The following is a 21,626-nucleotide window of genomic DNA, read 5'->3' on the forward strand; positions in this document are numbered from 1 at the left end:
AAATATGCCATGAACTTTCATTTTCTAATATTCTATAGCTATTCCTCAACATGGGGTTACATCCTGATCAACCCATCATAAGCTGAAAATATCTTATGTCCAAAATGCATTTAGTACACCTAGCCTACCGAACATCATAGCTTAGCCTAGCCTACCTTAAACGTGAACACTTACATTAGCTTATAGCTGGAAAAAAATCATCTAACACAAAGCCCATTTTGTAATAAAATGTCGAAAAAAAAAGTAATGTCTTCTGTCACATTGCCAGTTGCAGTGAGGATGTCAAAATACCGATTCTAAGGGATTCTTTGTGTTGTCTGGCTTCTTAGTGAACCATCTTAGAGTAAGCTGAAGTATGTTTAGAATTTGAATCCTGGAAATATTTGCGGCTGAGCTAAGCCTACCCTGCTTCTGCTAGCTAAAGATAATTACAACATAAAGCAAAGGTGGCCCACAAACATTTACTTACGAGAAATGAGAGTTTGGAAAATGTGTTGCTTTTGTTTTTATTAGAATCGGAGACGGTAAACAATTCAACAGCTCCCCACTTCCCCACCCTGACAAACGCAGTTCCAGATTTTTAACTTTGGGGCCACCTGAATTATATCAACAATGGCTTCATTTCCACATTCACTTTGTAAATATGGATTTAATTTATGCTTGAAGTCAAATGGGAAATTTTGGAGGAGGAATATCATTGAGTATGATCAGTGGGTTTCACTTGCTTTAGAAAGATCATTAAAAAAATTTTTATTTTTTTTTAGTTTTTAGAGAGAGAGGAAGCAAAAGGGGGAAAAGGGACAGAGGGGGAGAGAGAATCTTAAGCAGGCTTCATGCTTAGAGTGGAGCCTGATGTGGGGGCTGATGTGACAACGAATACATCTTTTCATGTATATACTGGCCATTCACAGGTTTTCTTTCGTGAAGCACAGATTCCAGTTTCTTGGCAATTTTTTTATTGCGCTGTCTCGTTACTGATCAGCTTGAGTTCTTTACATATTCTACATATAGGTTCTTTGTCAGATACACATTTCCCAGATATTTTCTCTCTGTGGCTTGCTTTTTCATTTCCTTAACAGTGCCCTTTGATGAGCAGAGGTTTCAGAGTTTGATGATGCCCCATTTATCATTTTTTGCTTTAGCAGCTAGTGCTCTTTGTGTTTTCAGAAATATTTACCCACTGCAAAGTCACAAAGATATTCTCTTGTGTTTTCTTCTTGAAGCTTTATTGTTTTAGCTCTTACATTTAGGTCTCTACTACATCACTAGTTGGTTTTCATGTACAGTGTGATGTGGGGGGTTGTGATTCATTTTTTCCCCCAGGTGGATATCCAGCATACATCAATTTTTTCAATGTTAAATCAAACTTAAATGGGGATAATGCTTTATTTGAAAGTGATGTGTTACACTTTTTATACATTGCTGGATTCAATTTAATAATATTTGGGGAAGGATTTTTCAATTATGGTCATAAGGGATATCGGCCTGAAATTTTTTTCTTGCAGTGTGTTGTCAAATTATCATATTGTGGCCATGCTAGGCTCATGAAAACAGCTAGGAAATGTTCCCTCCTCTTTTGTTTCCTGAAAACATTGGAATAGACTGGTTTTATTTCTTCTTTAGAAGTTTGATACTCTTCATCAGCGAAATCCCCAAGGCCTGGAGTTTTCTTTGTGAGACGGTTTCTAATTACAAGTTCATCTTCTTTAATAAACATAGAGGAATTCATAAATTTTTATTTCCCTTTGCATTAGTTTTGGTAAGTTTGTTTCCCAAGAAATTTTCTCATTTCATCCCAGTTGTATAATATCCTGGCTCTTGGTTGTTCATATTTCCTTATAATCCTTTTGGTGCCTGTAGGATGTGTGCTTTCATTTTTGAAAAACATTTGTGCTGGATGTAGAATTCTGGGATGACACATTTTTTTTGGCCTCATAATTTTGCAGACATTATTCTGTCCTTTATTATTTCTGATGAGATGTTAGAAACTACATTGATAATTTTCCTTCAATTTTTATCTGAGGATTTTAAGATCTTTTTAAAAAATTTTCAGCTATTTGACAGTCCTGGGCCCAGATATGGTTTCCTTCATATCTGTCCTTTCTGAGAGTCACCAAACTTTTTGGATATGTCTCTGTGTGTTTTTCACCTGTTTTAGGAAACCTAATAGAATGTCGACTTTTGCTTTACGTAGTCAATTACATTGCTGACTAATTACCATGAACTTGTGAATGCTTGGTATTACACTTTTAAAGATGGGTTTATTTTAGTTTTGCCATTTGTTTTAGGGTAAATTCTTTAGAACTAGGATATAACCTTTACTCCCTGTGGCCCTTCTAGGGTTTTGGTGGAAAGCCTGCAGTGTTGACCAGACCCTTCTGACTGGATAGCAGAGGACTCATTCCTCTTTCCAGCTGTCATTTTATGTTGGTCTACTTGGTGTCTTGTCTAGGCAAGTACAGCTCAGGGTTCAGGCAAGAATTTAAAGTGAGTTTATATACAGATTTGGGGCATTGTCTCTGTGGCTCCTTATTTTCCAAGACTCTGTCCCCATTTTCCAGGACTCTGTCCCTAGAGTCTTGTAAAATAAGGAAGCAGCCCCCAACTGCTTTGTCAGCCCCAGACTCCATCCTCTGAAAAGCCAAAAACATTGCAATGTTATGCTCTACCTCTAGATGTTCCTCATCATGTGGACTATGGTGAGCTCTCAGGAGAGGAGTTGTATAAGCATGAACCACAGCCAGTGTGGTTCCTTTCTCTCAAGGGTCAAATGCCCTCCAATATCTACCTAAGTCTGTTGAGTTTCCAGGGCCTTCAAATAATGAAATTTGATATTTTCCCAGAGTTTAGACCTGTTTACCAAGAGTTAGTCCAACACAAGCCACTCTACCATTTCTAGAACTAGAAATTCAAGAATTTACTTTGACATATTGATACTTCAAAAACTTCACAACAGGATTGTGTTTTATTGACGCCCAAATACTTCTCTTTGGACTTTTATGAACTGACGTGTAGATTACGTAAAAGCAAATATGTATTCTGATTCTCAACATAGCATCAAGATTTCAGTGATTGAATAGAATCAGTATTCTTGGAATTCCCCCATATATTCTCATCCTCATGTTTCCCATGTGTTGTTTCATCCTCAAATCATTGTCTTTTCAGTGGTTAAAGCCCAGTAAAGGTTTCGTTCAATTCTTTTCATGGGATAGAGTGTTCTAAAGTGTGTATGTTTTTAACTACCAGCATATTTCTTATCAAAGATTGGCAGTATATCCTTCAGTACATGATTACTATCAAGACAATGGCTGATCTAGCAGCTTCATGCTCCTTTAAGACTGTGCATTTCACATTTGAGCTTCTCGGTCCCTAGGAAGATAAGCATTCTTGAAGAGGATGCCATTACATGGCCGTCTCAGAACTTCCAGTTGATAATACTTGGCTAGCCTAAAGTTAATTAGGAAGCTCTCAACTTCTTAGCATTTAAAGCCAGCAATAAAGTAGTTGGGAAGTAGAGCAAGAAAAAATTACCCCTTGCATGTACCCTATTTTCCAGAAAGAAAAAAATTGTGTTCTTTTAAAACAGTATCTTTTAAAAAGTGTCTTTGGTGATCCGAACAGAGGGTTGGTGGGGTAATGATTGCTGTTGTGTTATATTCACGAGGAATTGCTAAGTAACAATGCTGTATATTGGAATAGCATTTTACAGTCCATAAATGCCTTGTATCACAATATGCTGATGATTCCCAAATTTTTATATCCAGCCTGGGCCTCTATCTTGAACTCTAGGCTCATATAACCAACTGCCTACCCAATACTTCCCTTAGAAATCAAAAAGTTTGAAATTAACATGTCCAAAACTGAGCTCCTCATACTCTCTCCTTCCGCCATTTCCCCAAAGTGCTCCTCCTTCTGCCTTTCCATCTCAGCTAATGGCAACCCCATGATTTTAGCGAGCAGATTAATTATTTGATGTGTCATGCTCAAATCTTCTCTCTCTTACTCTTCGCATTTGCAAAATTCATAGGGTTTAATTTGTGATATGTCCTGAACTCGATCATGTCTTACCACCCCTGGGACCCATAATCGTGGTCCAAACCGCCATCATTTCTCACCCATATTATTGAAATAACCTTCTAACCTGCCTCCCTGCTTCTACACTTACCCCTCATCAATCTATTCCCAACGTATCAACCAGAGCAATTCTGTTAAAACACGTATTACGTTAAAACCCTCCGCTCAAAACCCTCCAATGTTTTCCTATGTCACAGTTTTTATGAAGACTTACAAGGCCCTACGTTACTTGTACTATTATCCCTTACTTATCCACGTACAGAAAAATGGCCATTCCAAACATGCTGAACAGCCACTGTTTTTTCTGTGGGAATGCTCTTACCTCATATATCTACGTGGCCAGCTTTGCAATTTCTTCTGATTTTTAACTCAAAGGGCTCGTTCTTAATGCCCTCTCCATCTAAACATGCATACCTCCTACCAACACATGCTTCCCAATCTTCCTTGTCGGCTCTGTTTTCTTACTTAGCACTTAGTAATATATGCCATACTAAATAATTTCTTACTGAGGTCCTGTGTATCATCAACCTCCATAACTGGAATGCAAACTCAGTGAGGGCAAGGATTTGAGCTAGTTGTCCTCTGTTCTATCTCTAGTGTCAAGGCAATGTCTAGCACACGGTAGGAGCTCCAGACTTATTTGTTGAATGAATATACAAAGCATTGCCATAGCTGATCCTTCCAACAATACAATTCTATCTCCAGATTCTACTGAGGCAGAAAGTACATTCAGAGTGATCATATGACTTAGTAAAAGGCAATAATTATACACAGTTGTTTTCCAGAGGTATTTCCATAACCCTAGGTTGCTCCACCCCAAGTTCAAGAACAGTGTGACCCCTGAATCATCTGAATCCAATGAGTAAACATAGATGTTGTTTTCTATAAACCGGTAAGAGAAGGATTCTTGGGTGTCTCTATTTCCATATTATTATAACACTTCCTCTGAATTAGTAAAACCACTTTTTAAAAAAATCGGGTTGATATTTACATAATATAAATTAACCATTTTAAAGTGAACAGTTCAGTGGCATTTAATATATTCGAGATGTTGTGCAATCACCACTTCTAGAAACACAAGATTTTCCTTGTATTCCTTCCTTCCTTCCTTTCTTTCTTTTCTTCTTTCTTTATTTCCTTCTTTCTTTTCTTTCTCCCTCCCTCCCTCCGTCCTTCCTTCCTCCTCTCCTCTCTGTTTCTCTCTTTTTTCAGACTGTGCTATGACAAATATAGAGAATAAAGCCAGAAGACAACTTAGAGAACCCAAATTCTTTTCTATGGATCAGTTTCTTGCTTTCTAAATGCTAATATTTTTCTGCCATGTTCACTAGACTATTCCTAGGCTCTAGTACTTTTACGGTTTGAGAAGGAAACAATGCTATATGCATTTTTGATGTGTGATTAGTTATTACTATTCACAGCATCTTCTTGATACTTACATTAGAATTACCCATAAACTTTAGTTCATATTATCTGGTGTTTGCTAGGGCTTTCCTTAGTCTGTAGGCTTTCCATAAAACTTTAATTTTACATTTACAAAGTCAATTTTTATAATTTCATTAATTGTATATTATATATTAGTATTTTATATAAATACCATCTATTCTTGTGAATTTGTCTCAAGAACATGCCATGCTCTGTCTTGTCTTGTGGTCTCTGAGAAGCCCAGTTTTCCTAACGGCCATCTCTGTCCTTCATCTGTCAAATTCGCTCCATACCCCAAGGCCCAGGCTTCCTTCTGTGAGGCTCTTACCAGCAACTCAAAGGGCTACTGATTTTCTTACCCTCTGAATTTCTTTTATTGTTCTTATTGTCTGCACCACGTGATTGATGATCACTCAATCACATTCTGTTCCGTCTTGTTCGTTATCATTTCATCACTGCTCTGGGGCCACACTGCCTTATCCATCAACGGAGAGGAAGTGCCTAGATGCCCTTGAAACTTTCTTCCAACTCTGATTCTGATTATGTGAAATAGTTTTTTTCTTCTTGGATTATAAACTTCTTGAGACAGATACATACATATATATACATATATATATATATGTATATATATATATATAATGTTTGTTTTTGAGAGAGAGAGAGAGAGAGAGAGAGAGCGTAAGCAGGGGAGCGGCAGAGAGAGAAGGGGACAGAGGATCCGAAGCAGGCTCTGCACTAATAGCAGAGAGGCTGATGCAGGGTTTGAACACACGAACCACGAGATCATGACTTGAGCCAAAGTCAGATGCTTAACCGACTGAGCCACCCAGGCACCTCACAGATGCCTCACAATCTACTCTGCTCAGCACAGACAGGTGTTCAGCAAATTTCTGGTAACCATAAAGAGGCATTTTCTGTGTATATACGAGGGTGATACGGCTCCTAGAAATGATCATTATCCGTTCAATCAAATTAATAGGGTTATAACATTTGGGTCTCCAACGTGGCATTTTTGGTACCTGGAGTAGTGTGTTCCATTCTGGCAGGCTTGCCTTAAGATAGAGATCTTGGGGCGTCTGGGTGGCTCAGTCGGTTAAACGTCCAACTTCGGCTCAGGTCACGATCTCGCGGTCCGTGGGTTCGAGCCCCGCATCAGACTCTGGGCTGATGGCCCAGAGCCTGGAGCCTGCTTCTGATTCTGTGTCTCCCTCTCTCTCTGCCCCTCCCCCATTCATGCTCTGTCTCTCTCTGTCTCAAAAATAAATAAACATTAAAAAAAATTTTTTTTTAAAAAAGATAGAGATCTTTCTGTAGGCTACAGACAAATTAGGGTAGACTCTGGAAACGATAATATAGGAGGTGTTGAAGGCATGTAGCCTGGATAAGAAGCAATTAATAAGAGCCCCACCCCCCCAAAAAAAACCCAACAACAACAAACAAACCCACAACTGTATCCAAATGCTTAAAGATATAGAATGAAAAACAGTATTTGGGTGGTCTGAAAGATAAGTCTAGGACAAGTGAATAGCTTTTCATAGAATGGTGATTTTAGCTTAGCATAAGTAACAATTTTTTGTAAGTTTCTTATAAATTAGCTATTTAACAATGGAATGAGTTATGTGCCTCATTGGCTGTATTGATTAATTCTAAGATGTTCACTGAATGCCTGCTCTATGCCAGTACTGTTTTTGACACAAGCAAGTGATGAATGCAATAGTCAGAGACCTGCTGTCATAGAACTTATATTCTGATGGGACATAAGAAACAATAAGAAAAGGGGCACCTGGGTGGCTCAGTTGGTTGAGCGTCTGACTTAGGCTCAGGTCAGGATATCACGGTTCATGGATTTGAGCCCCTGTCGGGCTCTGTGTTGACAGCTCAGAGCCTGGAGCCTGCTTTGGATTCTGTCTCTCTCTCTGCCCACCCCTGCTTGAGCTCCGTCTCTCTCTCCCTCTCTCTCTCTGATGAATAAACGTTAAAAAAAAAAATCTCATTTTGTGGCACCTGGGTGGCTCAGTCGGTTGAGTGTCCGACTTCAGCTCAGGTCATGATCTCCCGGTTCATGAGTTCGAGCCCCACGTTGGGCTCTGTGCTGACAGCTCAGAACCTGGAGCCTGCTTCCGATTCTGTGTCTCCCTCTCTCTCTGCCCTCATGCTCTGTCTCTTTCTCTCAAAAATAAATCAACGTAAACAAATTTTTTAAAAAAGAAACAATAAGAAAAGACAACTCCACAAAGAAAAGAAAAGAAAACAGGGCATGGTGATAGAAAGAAGGGAGGTGGGAAGGGATCCAGGCAAGAAGAGATGGGGTGGTCATGGAAACCCCTGTGAAGATGACATTTGAGATGAGACTGAAATGAACAGAAGAGCCAGCCATGTAAGTATCTCAGGGAAGGGCATTCCACGCCGTCATACGAGCGTGGGTGTTGGAGGACCCACAGCCAATGACCCTGTGACGGTTCAGATGTGTGTGTCCACTGGGTTAGGCTCTGGTGCCCAGCTGTTTAGCCAAACACTAACCTGGATGTGCCATGAAGGCAGTTTGTAGATGTTACTAACATTTCCAATCAGTTAGCTTTTGAAGGAGATTATTCTCCAAGATGTGGGTGAGTCCCAACTAATCAGGTGAGGGCTTTAAGAGCAAAAACAGGTTTCTCTGGGAAGAAGGAATTCTACCTCAAGACCACAGCATCGAACCCTACTGAGTTTCCAGCCTCTCAGCTGTCAGCCCACTCTACAGATTTCAGACTTGCCAGTGCTCACCATCACTTAAGGCAATTCCTTAAAATAAATTGTGTGTGTGTGTGTGTGTGTGTATACAGTATATATATATGCACACACACATACATATAGATGTATATCCTATTGGTTCTGTGTCTCTGGAAAACTCTGACTTATATAGACCCCTTCCTGGGAGCTTCTGTATTTCCTGGCATGAAGGGTCTGTGAATCCATAGCTGATTGTGTGGGAGTGGGGAGTAGACTCTAACAGGTTATGATACCAGAATTGTTTAGGGACCAAAAAAGGTATGAATGTAACTCGTAGAAAGCATTCCTACTTCACAAATTCCCTGTTGTCTGTTGAATCCTACAGTGTAGGAGGGTAGCCTGCCGTTACAAATGTCCGATAAAACATGGACATTTCATTCCTTACTCTATTTCTACATTTTAGAATTGATTCCTTACTTTAGAATTTCCCTTGAAGCACAATTTAAAGAAGGGGTAATTAGGGGAGCCCAAATGAGATCTTTCCATTCTTTGCTGGATTATTTAAAGTAGACGTATTTACGTGTTTTGGGCTATCTCTACAGCCCAAAGACTAATCAAGAAATTCGAGGTGAAGTGCATGATCTTCTCAGCCAGCAGTCATTTTTGATGTCTAATCTCTTACAAATACCTGAGAAATCACCTTGAAATTATGTTCCTGGCATTTGCACAACTGATACAGGTCACTGATAGCATTTGTTATTCTGTCACCACCTGCTACTCCCTTCAAGCTCAGCAAATGCCTCATCAAACATTTCACAGACTCGAGACAGCTTTCTCACCAGAGAACCAAACCTCCAGCGTCTCTTGGCCATCGCTGACAGGTGAACCTCCAGTATTTTCCACCAGCGGTGCAGAGTGTAGAAGAATGTCATTAATTCCCAGATAGCTACTGGCAGAGTGCGAATTACAGATTACCATGGTAAACGCACCATTTTGATGAGCAGACCTTTGACCTTTGATGAGCAGGCCTTTATTATTAACTTTGAGTATTATCAGTCCTCTTTTCTTCTCCATATAAAATGTGTTTTAGTTTTTTTAAATGCCTAATCGTATATGATCTTAAAATATGCTAATTAAATTTTGTCAACATAAATCCAAACTTCAGAGTGTGAGGAATCTAAGCTGTGTTTTATGGGTAGGCAGTTTGTCAGTTTGAACGAAATTTTTGTCCCGAATGAATCATGAAGGAACGCAAAACAGGGGATGTGAGATGGAAATTGATATTTGGAACGTTGGAGTCTCCCCTCGTATCTTCCTTCTAAGGATGTGCTGAGTCCCGTATTCATAGGGCTTAGCTTGATTCATGGATTCCAAGGCCCATGGAAAAGGCTCTATGATAACAAAATGCTTTGCTTAATCTGATGCATTTTTCTCCACTCTTTTCTTCTTTACTTTCGATGGGTTGCTTCTGCGGAAACTTCTAGACGCATCCTGTTTTCTGTCCCACCGTCACTATTTCAGATTATAGAACATATATTTCGTATGTTCCCATACATGTCTTCCAAGTAACTTAGGACATTTGTCCACAAGCATGGAGGAGAGATTCCAGGTACCCCCGAGGGAAGGGAGCTGTCGCCCTCAAGTCGTTCCACAAAAGGAACTGCCTACTCCATCTTTGCAGTGTACAGAAATGCTGGGTCCAAACACCAGCCCCTAAACAGCTGTGTGAGCACTGGCAGGGTCCTTTCTTTATGCTCACTCTTTGCCGTGTTGTCTGAAGATCATGCCCCCAAACTTCACATACTTAATCCCATCTCTGCGTGTAGTACTTAATCCCATCTCTGCGTGAGCTTACGTCTAAGTATCTCTAGACTTTACCATGTCCCGTCTGAGTCTTTTCTTCTAGCTAAATATTCTTGGTCCCTTGAAACTAAGTGTCCCTTTATCAAGTGTGATGATTAATTTTATGAGGTAACTTGGCTGGGCTGTGGTCCCCCGTGGTCCACCATTATTCTAGATGTTTCTGTGAAGATATCTATAGATGCGGTTAACATTAAATCAGTGGACTTTGAGTAAAGCACATTACCCTGTCAGGTGGATGGGCCTCATCCAGTCAGAAGAAGGACTTAAGAGAAAAGAGGAAGGTTGCCTGGAGGTGCAAGTTGGCCTCAAGACTGCAATGTAGAAACCCTGCCTGAGCTTCTAGCCTGCTGCTCCGTGGAATTTGGGCTTAAGACAACCGCAACATCAGCTCTTGCCAGAATTTCAAGCCTGTGGGCCCATTTGACAGATTTATGACTTGCCAGCCCCACAATCATGTCTGCCAATTTCCTAAAAGCTCTCTCTCTCCCTCTCTCTTTCTCTCTCTCTCTGTCTCCTTCTCTTTCTCTCTCAATCTCTCTCTCATATATATCTAGAAACATATCTATTGGTTCTGTTTCTCTGAAGAACCCTGACTAATACACCGAACGACAAACTATTTTCATTTTTCTCATCCTCCTCATTATTTTCTGAATATGTTCCAGGTTACTAACACCTTCCCTAATATGCATGAGGTGTGATGAGAACAAGGTTGAGCAGAATTATTTCCACCGTATCCTAGCTCCAGTATCAGTCTGTGCACACCTTAGTAGTCCCTAAGAATAGAGCCTTGGCAATAGAGAGAGCTGGATTTAACTTAACAATTTTATGACTTAAACAAGTTACTTCTTTCAGGTTCAGTTTCTTAAATCTCTGGATGACGATAGTAACTACCTCATGGTCTCTTGTGGTGGGAGAATAAAAAGATAGTCTACTTTAAGGAAAGAAACAGTTGTTCTTTGGCTTTAGAAACAGGTAATCACCAGAACCAGGTTTAAACCCATCCTAATTGATCAATTACAATAACAGAGAGCCAACTGGTGACAGAGCAATGCTTCTTAAAAACAGCCAATTAGCAACAGCCTCCCAGCAATGACCATACTTCTGAAGGTCAGCCAACCAACAACCGTCTTACTTGAATAACTCCATTTCCAGGCCCAAATACCAACTCATCCCTAAGGCCCCTGCTTGCGCACACGCATGATCCCTGAACTTGACGTTTGCTCAAACCCTGTACGAGTGCAGCTGTCTGCTTTGCTCAGAGACACTGCATTTTATAAGTACAGCGCTCCCCTGTTCAGCAATAATTTCAACATTTTGTTTCAGGCATTGAATGGTGGTCACATCTTTTGACAGAGGATAAAGTTGGAGCATATGTGAAAAGTATAGTGCCTGGCATAGAATAATCATTTGATGAATGTTAGCTGTTTTCTTGAGTGTGTAATCTGTTGATGTCCTCTAATGTTGCTCTGGCTTTTTTGATAGCAAATGCTGCCAGCCCGGGAATGATATTTTGATTGTTTGGCATGCCTACACACAAAATGGGCATGTCTGGGGCATGAAATCAACATCCACCTAGGTCTGTGACAACAAAAAGGAATGCCCTAACAAGCAGGATGATCAGAACATAGTGGTTTGTTGGAAATATCCGTGACCATGGCTACACCTTGTCCAGCTATACTCCCGTCTGCTTCACAAGCTGCTGTCTGAGCCTTGCTACATTACAGTGTAGACTCACAGTGTCCACTAAACTCCGGAGTTCTCTCCACAGGGGCTGCTGATGACCCATCAATTCCCAGCTGCATGTGTTTGGTTTTTTTAAGACCCCAAAAGAGCAGGGTAAGACCTTTATCACATTCAATTTCATCTTGCTAAATTTAGTCCAGTGCATCAGTCTGATCAAAATCCTAGATGGGAAAATGCCTTTGAATATACTTCGAAGTGGGAAACAGGTTTTAGACACATAGAAGTATATTTTTGCCTTCCTAGTGAAAGGCTCTGCTCTGTCATCACTTTGTGCATGAGATTCTGCTGTTAAAGATGGGATCCAGGAAGGAGGAATGTTTATTTTTTACCTTATATAGACATTATTTTTTTTTAGCGTTACAGAAAATTATTGAGAAACTGGTAAAGAGTTCATGTATGCCAGCACCCAGTTTCCTCTATTATTAACATCTTACATTCATGTGGTATCTTTGTTATAATGATTGATACATTATTGTTAACTAAAGTCATACTTTATTCAGACTTCCTTAATTTCTACCTAGTGTCCCGTTCTCCAGGATTTCATCCGGGATACCATGTTACTGTTAGTTGTCTTTTCTTTTTAGACTCTTCCAGATGGTGGACCTTTCAAACTTTCCTTGCTTTGATGACCTTGACAGTTTTGAGGATTGGTCAGGTATTTTGTGGAATGCCCCCCAAATCTGTGGTTTTTCTCATGATTACATTGGGATTCTGGTTTTGGAGGGGAGGAAATACCCAGAGGTGAAGGGCCATTTTCATCACATCACATCAAGGGCCCGTACTATCAACATGACTTATCACTGTTGATGTTGGCCTTGATCACCTCACTGAGGGAAAGTTTGTCAGACTTTTCCCCTGTAATGTCACTCTTTTATTCCTTTTTTCTATAGTATTCTTTGGAAGGAAATCACAATGCAGAGCCCACATTTAAAGATTGCGGAGTTATGGTCCATCTTCTTGAGGGAGGAGTGCCTAAATGAATTATTTGGAATTATTCTGTATGGGACATTTGTCTCTTCTCCCCTGTTTGTTAGTTTCTTTATTCCATCACGTATTTATATCAGGATGGCCTCATGGATTTTTAAAAACATTTTGGATTATAATTCAAAATAATGTAATTCAAAAAAATGTTTTTTTTTAAATTGTGCCAGCTTTGACCATTGGGCCCTCTTTCAGTTGACTCTTGTGCCCTTTTGACAGGATCCCATTGTTAGGGGATCTCATTTGTTGTTTGGGGTTTGTTTGCTTGTTCAAGCACTTATTCTCCAGCAGCACAAAATGCCCCAGGCACATCTTGTCCACCTGGCAGTAGAGGAGACCTGTCTTACTGAAGTTGTGTAAGACACCGGCAGGCAAGCCGTGGGCTGAGATCCCTTTCACCAAGTCTAACAGCGTGGTCTAGAGGCTCTCCTCCACTTCCAGACTGACCACGGTCAGACTTTGTGTTCTCCTGTCCTTTCTCTTCTTTTGCAAGACAAGGTCTCAAGTGTCTCAGGTTCAGATGGGGGAGGGGGTGGTCCCCAGTGGATGTCCAGTGCAAGATGGCAGGATGGACATTCGCTGAAAGCCCATTTCCCCAAAGGCCAGTTCTCTGCGTTTGTTTTGTTTTTTAAACAATGTATGAAGTTTACAACAATTACTATTGATTGGGATGTGTGTGTGTGTGTGTGTGTGTGTGTGTGTGTAAGTTTTGAAGATTTCTGCAAAATTTTGGTGGGCTTATTTCATTTTATGTTCATAATAGCATCTTCAGGAATATTCTGCTGAATATGTCACAATTTTTTCAATCACTTTTGCAGATATATTCTCTAAGATGAACTTGATTTTTTTTTTTAACCACAAAATCAAAACATAAGGTTGTACCTGTATTTTACAAGGCTCTCTTGGAGTCCCACGGCAATTGTGATATTCTTGCAATAAGGATAGTAACACCCCAAGCAGAAATGGATTGGTTCAGAAGCCCGCGAGGCCAGCAGTCGAACCTGAAGTCAGAGACCTCAAGAGATGACTTCTATACATCCCTTTCTGGTGTCGCAGTTCTGGGTGCCCTTGAATTAAGGGGTTTTATTGCTACATCTTGACAATAGCCAGAAAAGATCTTTAAAAGCATAGTGCTTAGAGTAGCTAAGAGAAGGAATTCAGATGGCTTATGGAAACCTGGATCAGTAATATAATCTATTAAACAAGCCATCTGAGGGCAGAAGCCTTTTTCAAGTGGGGTTTTTTAAACCTCCCCCGTAAGAAGCATTAGAAAAGAGAATGTTTATTTTCCACATGCAGAGGCCTCCATAGGCAGCCAGGTGGCATTTTTACTCAGTAGGGGCCTTTGGGCACATCAGTCAGAGAGTCACAGGTGGTTGAAGCCACGGAGGGGCTTCTTCAGCCTCTTCTCCCCACACCCACAGCCCCAGAATGCCTCATGTTTCAAAAGATTTATCAAACCATAAAACACAAAGTTATATGGGTGGCTCAGCTGTCTGAGTGTGGATCAGAAGCTCTAATGGGCTGATTCATGGAAAATCCATTACCGATGTCAGATATGAAGAATTTTGTTGTTGTTGCTTTAACCAAGTGGCCTGGAAATATGAATCAATATGGTGACTGTCAGCTGAAGAAGTTAGTGGTAGGACCTCTGGTTGTAAATAGAAATGTTAAAGGGTGGTTTTTTGCTTTCGAAACATTTATTAAGTTTATCTATGATATTTATGCTTTAAAGGACTATAAAAATATATTCTCTCCCATTAAGTAGACTACTTCGTTAAAATAAATATTATTTCCCCATAGAAGTTCGGCAACCACATCATTTTCTGTAAAGACATTTTGAATCTCCTAGTTCATCAAGTGTCATTTACCATATTTTGAACAACAGTGAAATTATAACATCCGAACCAAGTAGGAGTGCCAGATGAAGGATACCAAGTTAAGCTTGAATTTTAGATAAACAATGAATATTTCTCGTAGGTCCATGCAATGTTTGGGATATATTTTTACTCAAACTTTACTTACTTATTTCAAATTTAACAGGGAATCCTGTATATTATTTGCTAGCTCTAGCAACCCTCTCACCAAGGCAAATTTCCCTGGAAGAAATTTGAAGCTATCCACGTAGTTTTGAATCAAGCACATCGGCTTTTATTTACACTGTGATATCAACTTTACACAATCCATGGAATAGACGTGTGTCCGACACCTTGCAACTCATTGGCTCTCGGCCCATTCCGATCCACCTCACAAAGCCCCATCACACCAGAGAAATGGCTTTTGTCATGGCCACCAATGATTTCCATGTTGCCAGATCCAACGGACACTTTTTCGTCCTCCACTTCTCAGCAGCTTCCAGCGATGTTGACCTCCCTCCAGCTTTTGAAAGAGCTTTGGCTTCTGTGACCCCCTTCTCTGTCCTGCTTTTCTACCTACCTGACCACTAATCCTCATGCCTCAGTCAGATCCTCTTATATTCTAACTACAAATGGGGAATTCCTGGGGCGCCTGGGTGGCTCAGTCGGTTGAGCGTCCGACTTTGGCTCAGGTCATGATCTCACGGTTCGTGGGTTTGAGCCCCATGTCGGGCTCTGTGCTGACAGCTCAGAGCCTGCAGCCTGCTTCGGATTCTGTGTCTCCCTCTCTCTCTCTGCCCCTCCTCTGCTCATGCTCAGTCTCAAAAATAAATATAAACATTAAAAAAAATTTTTTTTTAAAAAATTGGAAATTCCTTATGGCTCCATACCAGGTTCCCCTTTCTTCTCTTTCTATACCGACACCATCCGATAGAAATTTCTGTGAGGATGAAAATATTCTATATCACTTATCAATGCAGCAAACACTACCTACACGTGGGTGGCTGAGGAAATGAGGCTAGTTATGACTGAGGAATTCAATTTTTATTTAAAAATGTTTTAATGTTTATTTATCTTTAATATAGAGACAGAGAGATAGTGTGCAAACAGGGGAGGGACAAAGAGAGATAGAGACAGAATCTGAAGCAGGCTCCAGGCTCTGAGCTGTCAGCACAGAGCCTCGCACGGGGCTCAAACTCACCAGCCACGAGATCATGACCTGAGCCAAAGTTGGATGCTCAACCGACTGAGCCACCCAGGTGCCCCTGAATTTTTTATTTCATTTGATTAATTTCTATCACGACATATAGCCAGCAGCTACCATATTGGATAGCACAACTCCAGGCTGTCTTACAAGGCTGAGCTATGATAAAGCAGCTTTAGACTTAGGATTTCCTGGGTTTTATCTGTAGATCTGATCTCCCCACGGAGCTACAGTGTTATATTCATCTGATAACTCAGATGACTCACAAGCATGGACTGATCATAGCTGGTTTCTTTCTCAGCTGCCACTATTCGGAGAATGGCACCACCAGCCACTCGGTTTGTTGAACCTGGAAAATGAGAGTTGTTCTTGATTTTTTTTCCCTTTTCCTTACTATCTCACGTCCACACCGTAAGTGACTTCCATTGATTCTACCTCCGACTTGCATTTTGCGTCTGTCCACTTCCTTTCATCTCCGCCGCTACCTCTTAATTCAAGCCATCATTCTGTCATGCCTGAATAACTTGCAATAATCTCCTGGCCTCTTGAACCCCACTTCAGCCCCCTGTCTAAACATGATCGTCTCAAAACATGAGTTGGATCGTGTCATTTTTCTGCTTATAATTCATCCCCGGTTCGCCTCTGCTTTGGGAATAAAATGTCAATTCCTTGTTTTGGACTTCAAGAATCTGGACCCTGCTTTCCCTTCCAACCCATCTGATACTGCGTGTCCTCTTGTCCCTTTGACTAGGCCTTCTGAGACCACATATGCTCTGCTGCCTCAGAGCCTCTTCCCCAGCCATCGATCTGGACAGCCTTTTCTTACCCTTTGGTTCTTTTTTTTTTTTTTTTAATTTTTTTTTAACGTTTATTTATTTTTGAGACAGAGAGAGACAGAGCTTGAACAGGGGAGGGGCAGAGAGAGAGGGAGACACAGAATCTGAAACAGGCTCCAGGCTCTGAGCTGTCAGCACAAAGCCCGACACGGGGCTCGAACTCACGGACCATGAGATCATGACCTGAGCTGAAGTCGGACGCTCAACCGACCAAGCCACCCAGGCGCCCCTTACCCTTTGGTTCTTGACTACGTACTGCAGGGAGCTCTCCCCTCACCACTTATCCCAATGGGTTTCGCTTCCGTTTTCTTATTCTCTGTGTCCGCATATGGACCGTTTTCTCCTTCACGGCCCTTCCCATCTGTAGGTACATTGTGTGCTTGCTTCCTGAATGTCTGTGTAGCCCACCAGCCCACATGCTCCAAGAGGGCAGAGGCTTCTATTTCACTCACTGAACATATGTAATACTTGCACATCACTGATGCCTAGTGGAGTTCAATAAATATTTGTTGAATGTATGAATGAATGAATGAGCTCATGCTTTGACTTATAGGCAGGGTACTATATCTGATTTTGTCACTTTCAAAATCCAATTTTTAATTTGTATTTTACAGTGCAAATGACATGACTCCTGTCAACTTCCTCCCTTTTCCATTAAATGAACACAATAATGGCATCCAGAGAAAAATCAGAGATGATAGAGATTAATTATACTGAGAATGCTGTCTTTCTTTCAAGCCTCCATGAGACCATATTGTGTTGAGCTTCCTGGAACGGCTTACACTAAAGAGGTTTCCAGTACTATTCTGGCAAATTAGAGACCCTGGTTGCACTTTGAAATCATCTGAGAAGCTTTAACGTATACTGGCTGGGTGTCAGCCCTGGAGATTCTGATTTAATTGGTCTGGGGTGCACCCTGCATACTAGAACCACTCAAGCTGCCCGGGAGATTCTAACATGTGGTCAGGGTTGTGTCTCCCAGAGGGAAGTTGTGGACCAAAGAAGGACGAGTGCAGTGAGAGACTTTCAAATCATTTTGTCAGTTGTGAATTCTGCCATGGTGCTCTTAGTGCCACATCTCACAGATTAGTTAATGGTGTCTTATAAGATGTTTTATTATGATAAAAGCCCATTAGCGTTTCTGACAAATGTTTCATTGAAACTGTCTGTCAGAGGTTAGATTCACTATTTTAAGACTTTAAGGCTCTTCCAGGTAAGTCTACTTCCAGACTATTCATGAAGGGGAAAGAACGATTAGCTAGTAAATAACTTGTGTTTCTGTTTAGTGCCTCTTGGCACTTGTCAAGTCCAATGGTGGTCGTCTGCCTCGATCGAAGGTGTCAGTGGCCAGCCTGGCCTCACCTCTTGTGCTTTATCTCCCTCCGTGCTCAACAGCTGATATTGTCATGGCTCTTGCCGCAGGCTTGGGCTCCTCCCGGTTCATAAGGTGAGCAGAGCAAAGTGGTCAGAAACTTTGGCTGCTTTAACTTACACTCCCCATGTTTGAAAGCTAATAATAAATGAATAAGCAAAGATCTATTAATAGCTAGCATGAATAATTAATATTAATATCCATTAAGAAATTAATCAATAATGTTAATCATTCTTCATGATAAATATTAATACTAATAACAATATGACAGCTAGGTCTTTGCGACTTTCCTACTTTCATTCATTTTCCACAAAGCTTTTTTGCCTCCTAATCAGCGTTTCAGAGCAGTAGATATGACCCAGAGTCTAAACCTTCCTGTGCTTTCCTCAGTTGGCCCAGTTTGCAAGAGCTGATCTATGCTGCATAGTCATCCACCCTGTAACCCCTGGTTCTTTGGAGGATGGTATGGCTGGAAGCCCTGGCCAACACTTGGGGTATGTTTCTGCACCTGCCTCTCCTGGGATCAACCCCCACATCCTGGCTCCTGAGTACTGCCCACCGTCTAGACCCTTTGACACTGTGGTTAAACTTTCAGAAACCAAAAGTCATGTTTTCTCCATTGGCTCCAGCTTTATACAATCTCTTTCATTGTCAGAACCATTTATCCTTTGCACCTGAGCCCCCCACTGTCCCCAGGCTCTAGGAAAATGTGTCGCATTATTCAGTAGTTCTCACCCATTTTGATAATCTTTCAACATTTCCTTGCAACATCTGCACTATTGGCTGCATAAATCTTCTTAAACACCCCCAAACGATCTTGCTTTGTCTCGGCAAAAATAATTTGAAATCATAGGTTTGATGCGTTACTTGTATCTTTCCCTATTACACATTAAAATAAATCCAGGGGCACCTGGGTGGCTCAGTCGGTTAGGCGTCCGGCTTCGGCTCAGGTCATGATCTCGCAGTCTGTGAGTTCAAGCCCCGCGTCGGGCTCTGTGCTGACAGCTCAGAGCCTGGAGCCTGTTTCAGATTCTGTGTCTCCCTCTCTCTGACCCTCCCCTGTTCATGCTCTGTCTCTCTCTGTCTCAGAAATAAATAAACATTAAAAAAAATTAAAATAAATAAAATAAATCCATAACTATTCATATGAAGTATTTGTGGACTATTTAGAATTGCTCTGTAACCAGGGCACCCTTGTACCGCACTTTGGGAAATGTTCGCCTCAGGGCTCCCACCCCGGGTGTGTTCACTCCCATCCCTGCCCTGCCCCTTTCCACCTGTCCTACGTGGATCCCTCAGGCCCCATGTTGGGACAAAAATACTTAGAAGTAGTAAAAGTCCCTGCTTGGTGGAAGGTGCACACGTGTTTGGCACAAATGGAATCAACGTGATATGCTGGTTATGAGCACAGACTCTGGAGGGGACCTGAATTCAAATCCGAGCTGCTGCTTACTGCATAAGCCATTACACCTCTCTTAGGTAGCTCAGGGAAACGCTGGGAGGGTTAAATAAATTAACGTATATTCAGAGCTTGGAACAGTGTCTGCCCCTGCAAGTGCCATATAAATGGTAGATATTATTATAAACTGTAAGTTCGGGCAACAGAAGTCTAAAGAAAGAAGTAGTCCATGAGTATACTAGGCATCCTTTCCTCTGAGAAAGAGTTGACTAGGGAATCACAGGAGTGTACTCATCTTTATTTAATCTTGAGGTTAGTACTCCATGTATTTATTGGGGTGGTGAAATACATATATTACACTCAATAATTTAAAATGGTATCTGACATACTGAGATTTAGTGATGCAAACTGAGTATTCTATGCAACGAGAATATTCCATTCTCAAAAAAAAGTAGGTACTTTGTATTAATTTGAAAACTGAATGATTTTAGTAAGTATTGGAAGCTTTGCAAAAATGTGTGTGTGTGTGTGTGTGTGTGTGTGCATTCTGAATATTTTGAATTGGCTTTCTGTTATTAGCACAGCAAATAGTTCTTTCTAAAGTAAACTACTGGAATACATAGAAATAAATTTATCTGAGAAAGTGAAAGACCTGACCTGCACACTGAAAACCATAAGACATTAATGAAAGAAACTGAGGAAGACATAAATAAATAGATATCCCATGTTCATGGATTGGAAGAATTCATATTACCAAAACATTCATATTACTCAAGGCAATCTACAGATTCAATGCAAAAATTCCTATCAATATTCCAATGGCGTTTTCCACAGAAATAGAAAAAACAATTCTAAAATTTGTCTGGAACCACAAAAGATCCCCAAACAGCCAAGGCAATCTTGAGAAAAAAGAACAAAGCTGAAGGCATTCTGATCTCTGATTTCAAACTATATTTCGAAGCTGTTCGTAGCTAACAATATGCTATTGGCATAAAAACAGACACATAAATCAATGAAATGAATACAAAGCCCAGAAATAAATCCATATATAAAAGGTCAATTAATTTACAATGAAGGAGGCAAGAATACACAATGGGGAAAGAACAGTCTCTCCAACAAATGATGCTGGGAAAACTGGACAACCACATGCAAAAGAATGAAACTGGACCACTGTCTTATACCATACACAAAAATTAACTCACTTGAATTAAGAACTTAAGTATAAGACCTGAAACTGTAAAATTCCTAGAAGAAAACAAAGGCAATAAACTCCCTGACATTGATTGATCTTGGTGATGATTTTTTGGATTTGACACCAAGAGCAAAGGCAACAAAAGCAAAAATAAGCAAGTGAAATGACATCAAACTGAAATGCTTTTGCACAGCAAAGGAAATCAACATGAGGCAACTTACTGAATGGGAGAGAATATTTACAAATCATATCTCTAACAAGGGGTTAATACCCGAAATACATAAAAAGTTCATACAAGTCAATAGCAAAAGAAACAATCCAATTTAAAAATGGGCAGAGGATCTGAAGAGACATTTTTAAAGAAGACACATAGATGACCAACAGGTACATGAAAAGATGCTCAGCACCACTCATCATCAGGGAAATGCAAATCAAAACCACAATGAGATATCATTTCACATCTGTTAGAATGGCTATTATTAAGAAGACGAGAAATAATAAGTGTAGGCGAGGATGTAAAGAAAGGGGAACCCTTGTGCATTGTTGGTGGGAATGTAAATTGGTGCAGCCACTGTGGGAAACAGTATGGAGGTTCCTCAAAAAATTAAAGATAGAACTACCATGTGATCCAGCAATTCCTCTGCTGGGTATCTATCCTAAGAAAAGACAAACACTAATTTGAAAAGCTATATGCACCCCCATGTTCATTGTAGCATCATTTATAATAGCCAAGACATGGAAACAATTGAAGTACTTTTCTTCCTATGGATGAATGGATAAAGAAAATGTGGTATATAGATATGATTGAATATCATTCAACCGGAAAAAGGAACGAAGTCTTGCTATTTGTGACAACATAAATGAACCTTGAGGCATTATGCTAAGTGAAAGAAGTCAGACAGAGAAAAGCAAATACCATATGATCTCACATGCGAAATGTAAAAAATAAAAAACAGAGTTCATAGATACAGA

The sequence above is a fragment of the Acinonyx jubatus genome, chromosome B2, assembly GCF_027475565.1.
Source record: "Acinonyx jubatus isolate Ajub_Pintada_27869175 chromosome B2, VMU_Ajub_asm_v1.0, whole genome shotgun sequence".
Lineage (NCBI taxonomy): Eukaryota > Metazoa > Chordata > Mammalia > Carnivora > Felidae > Acinonyx > Acinonyx jubatus.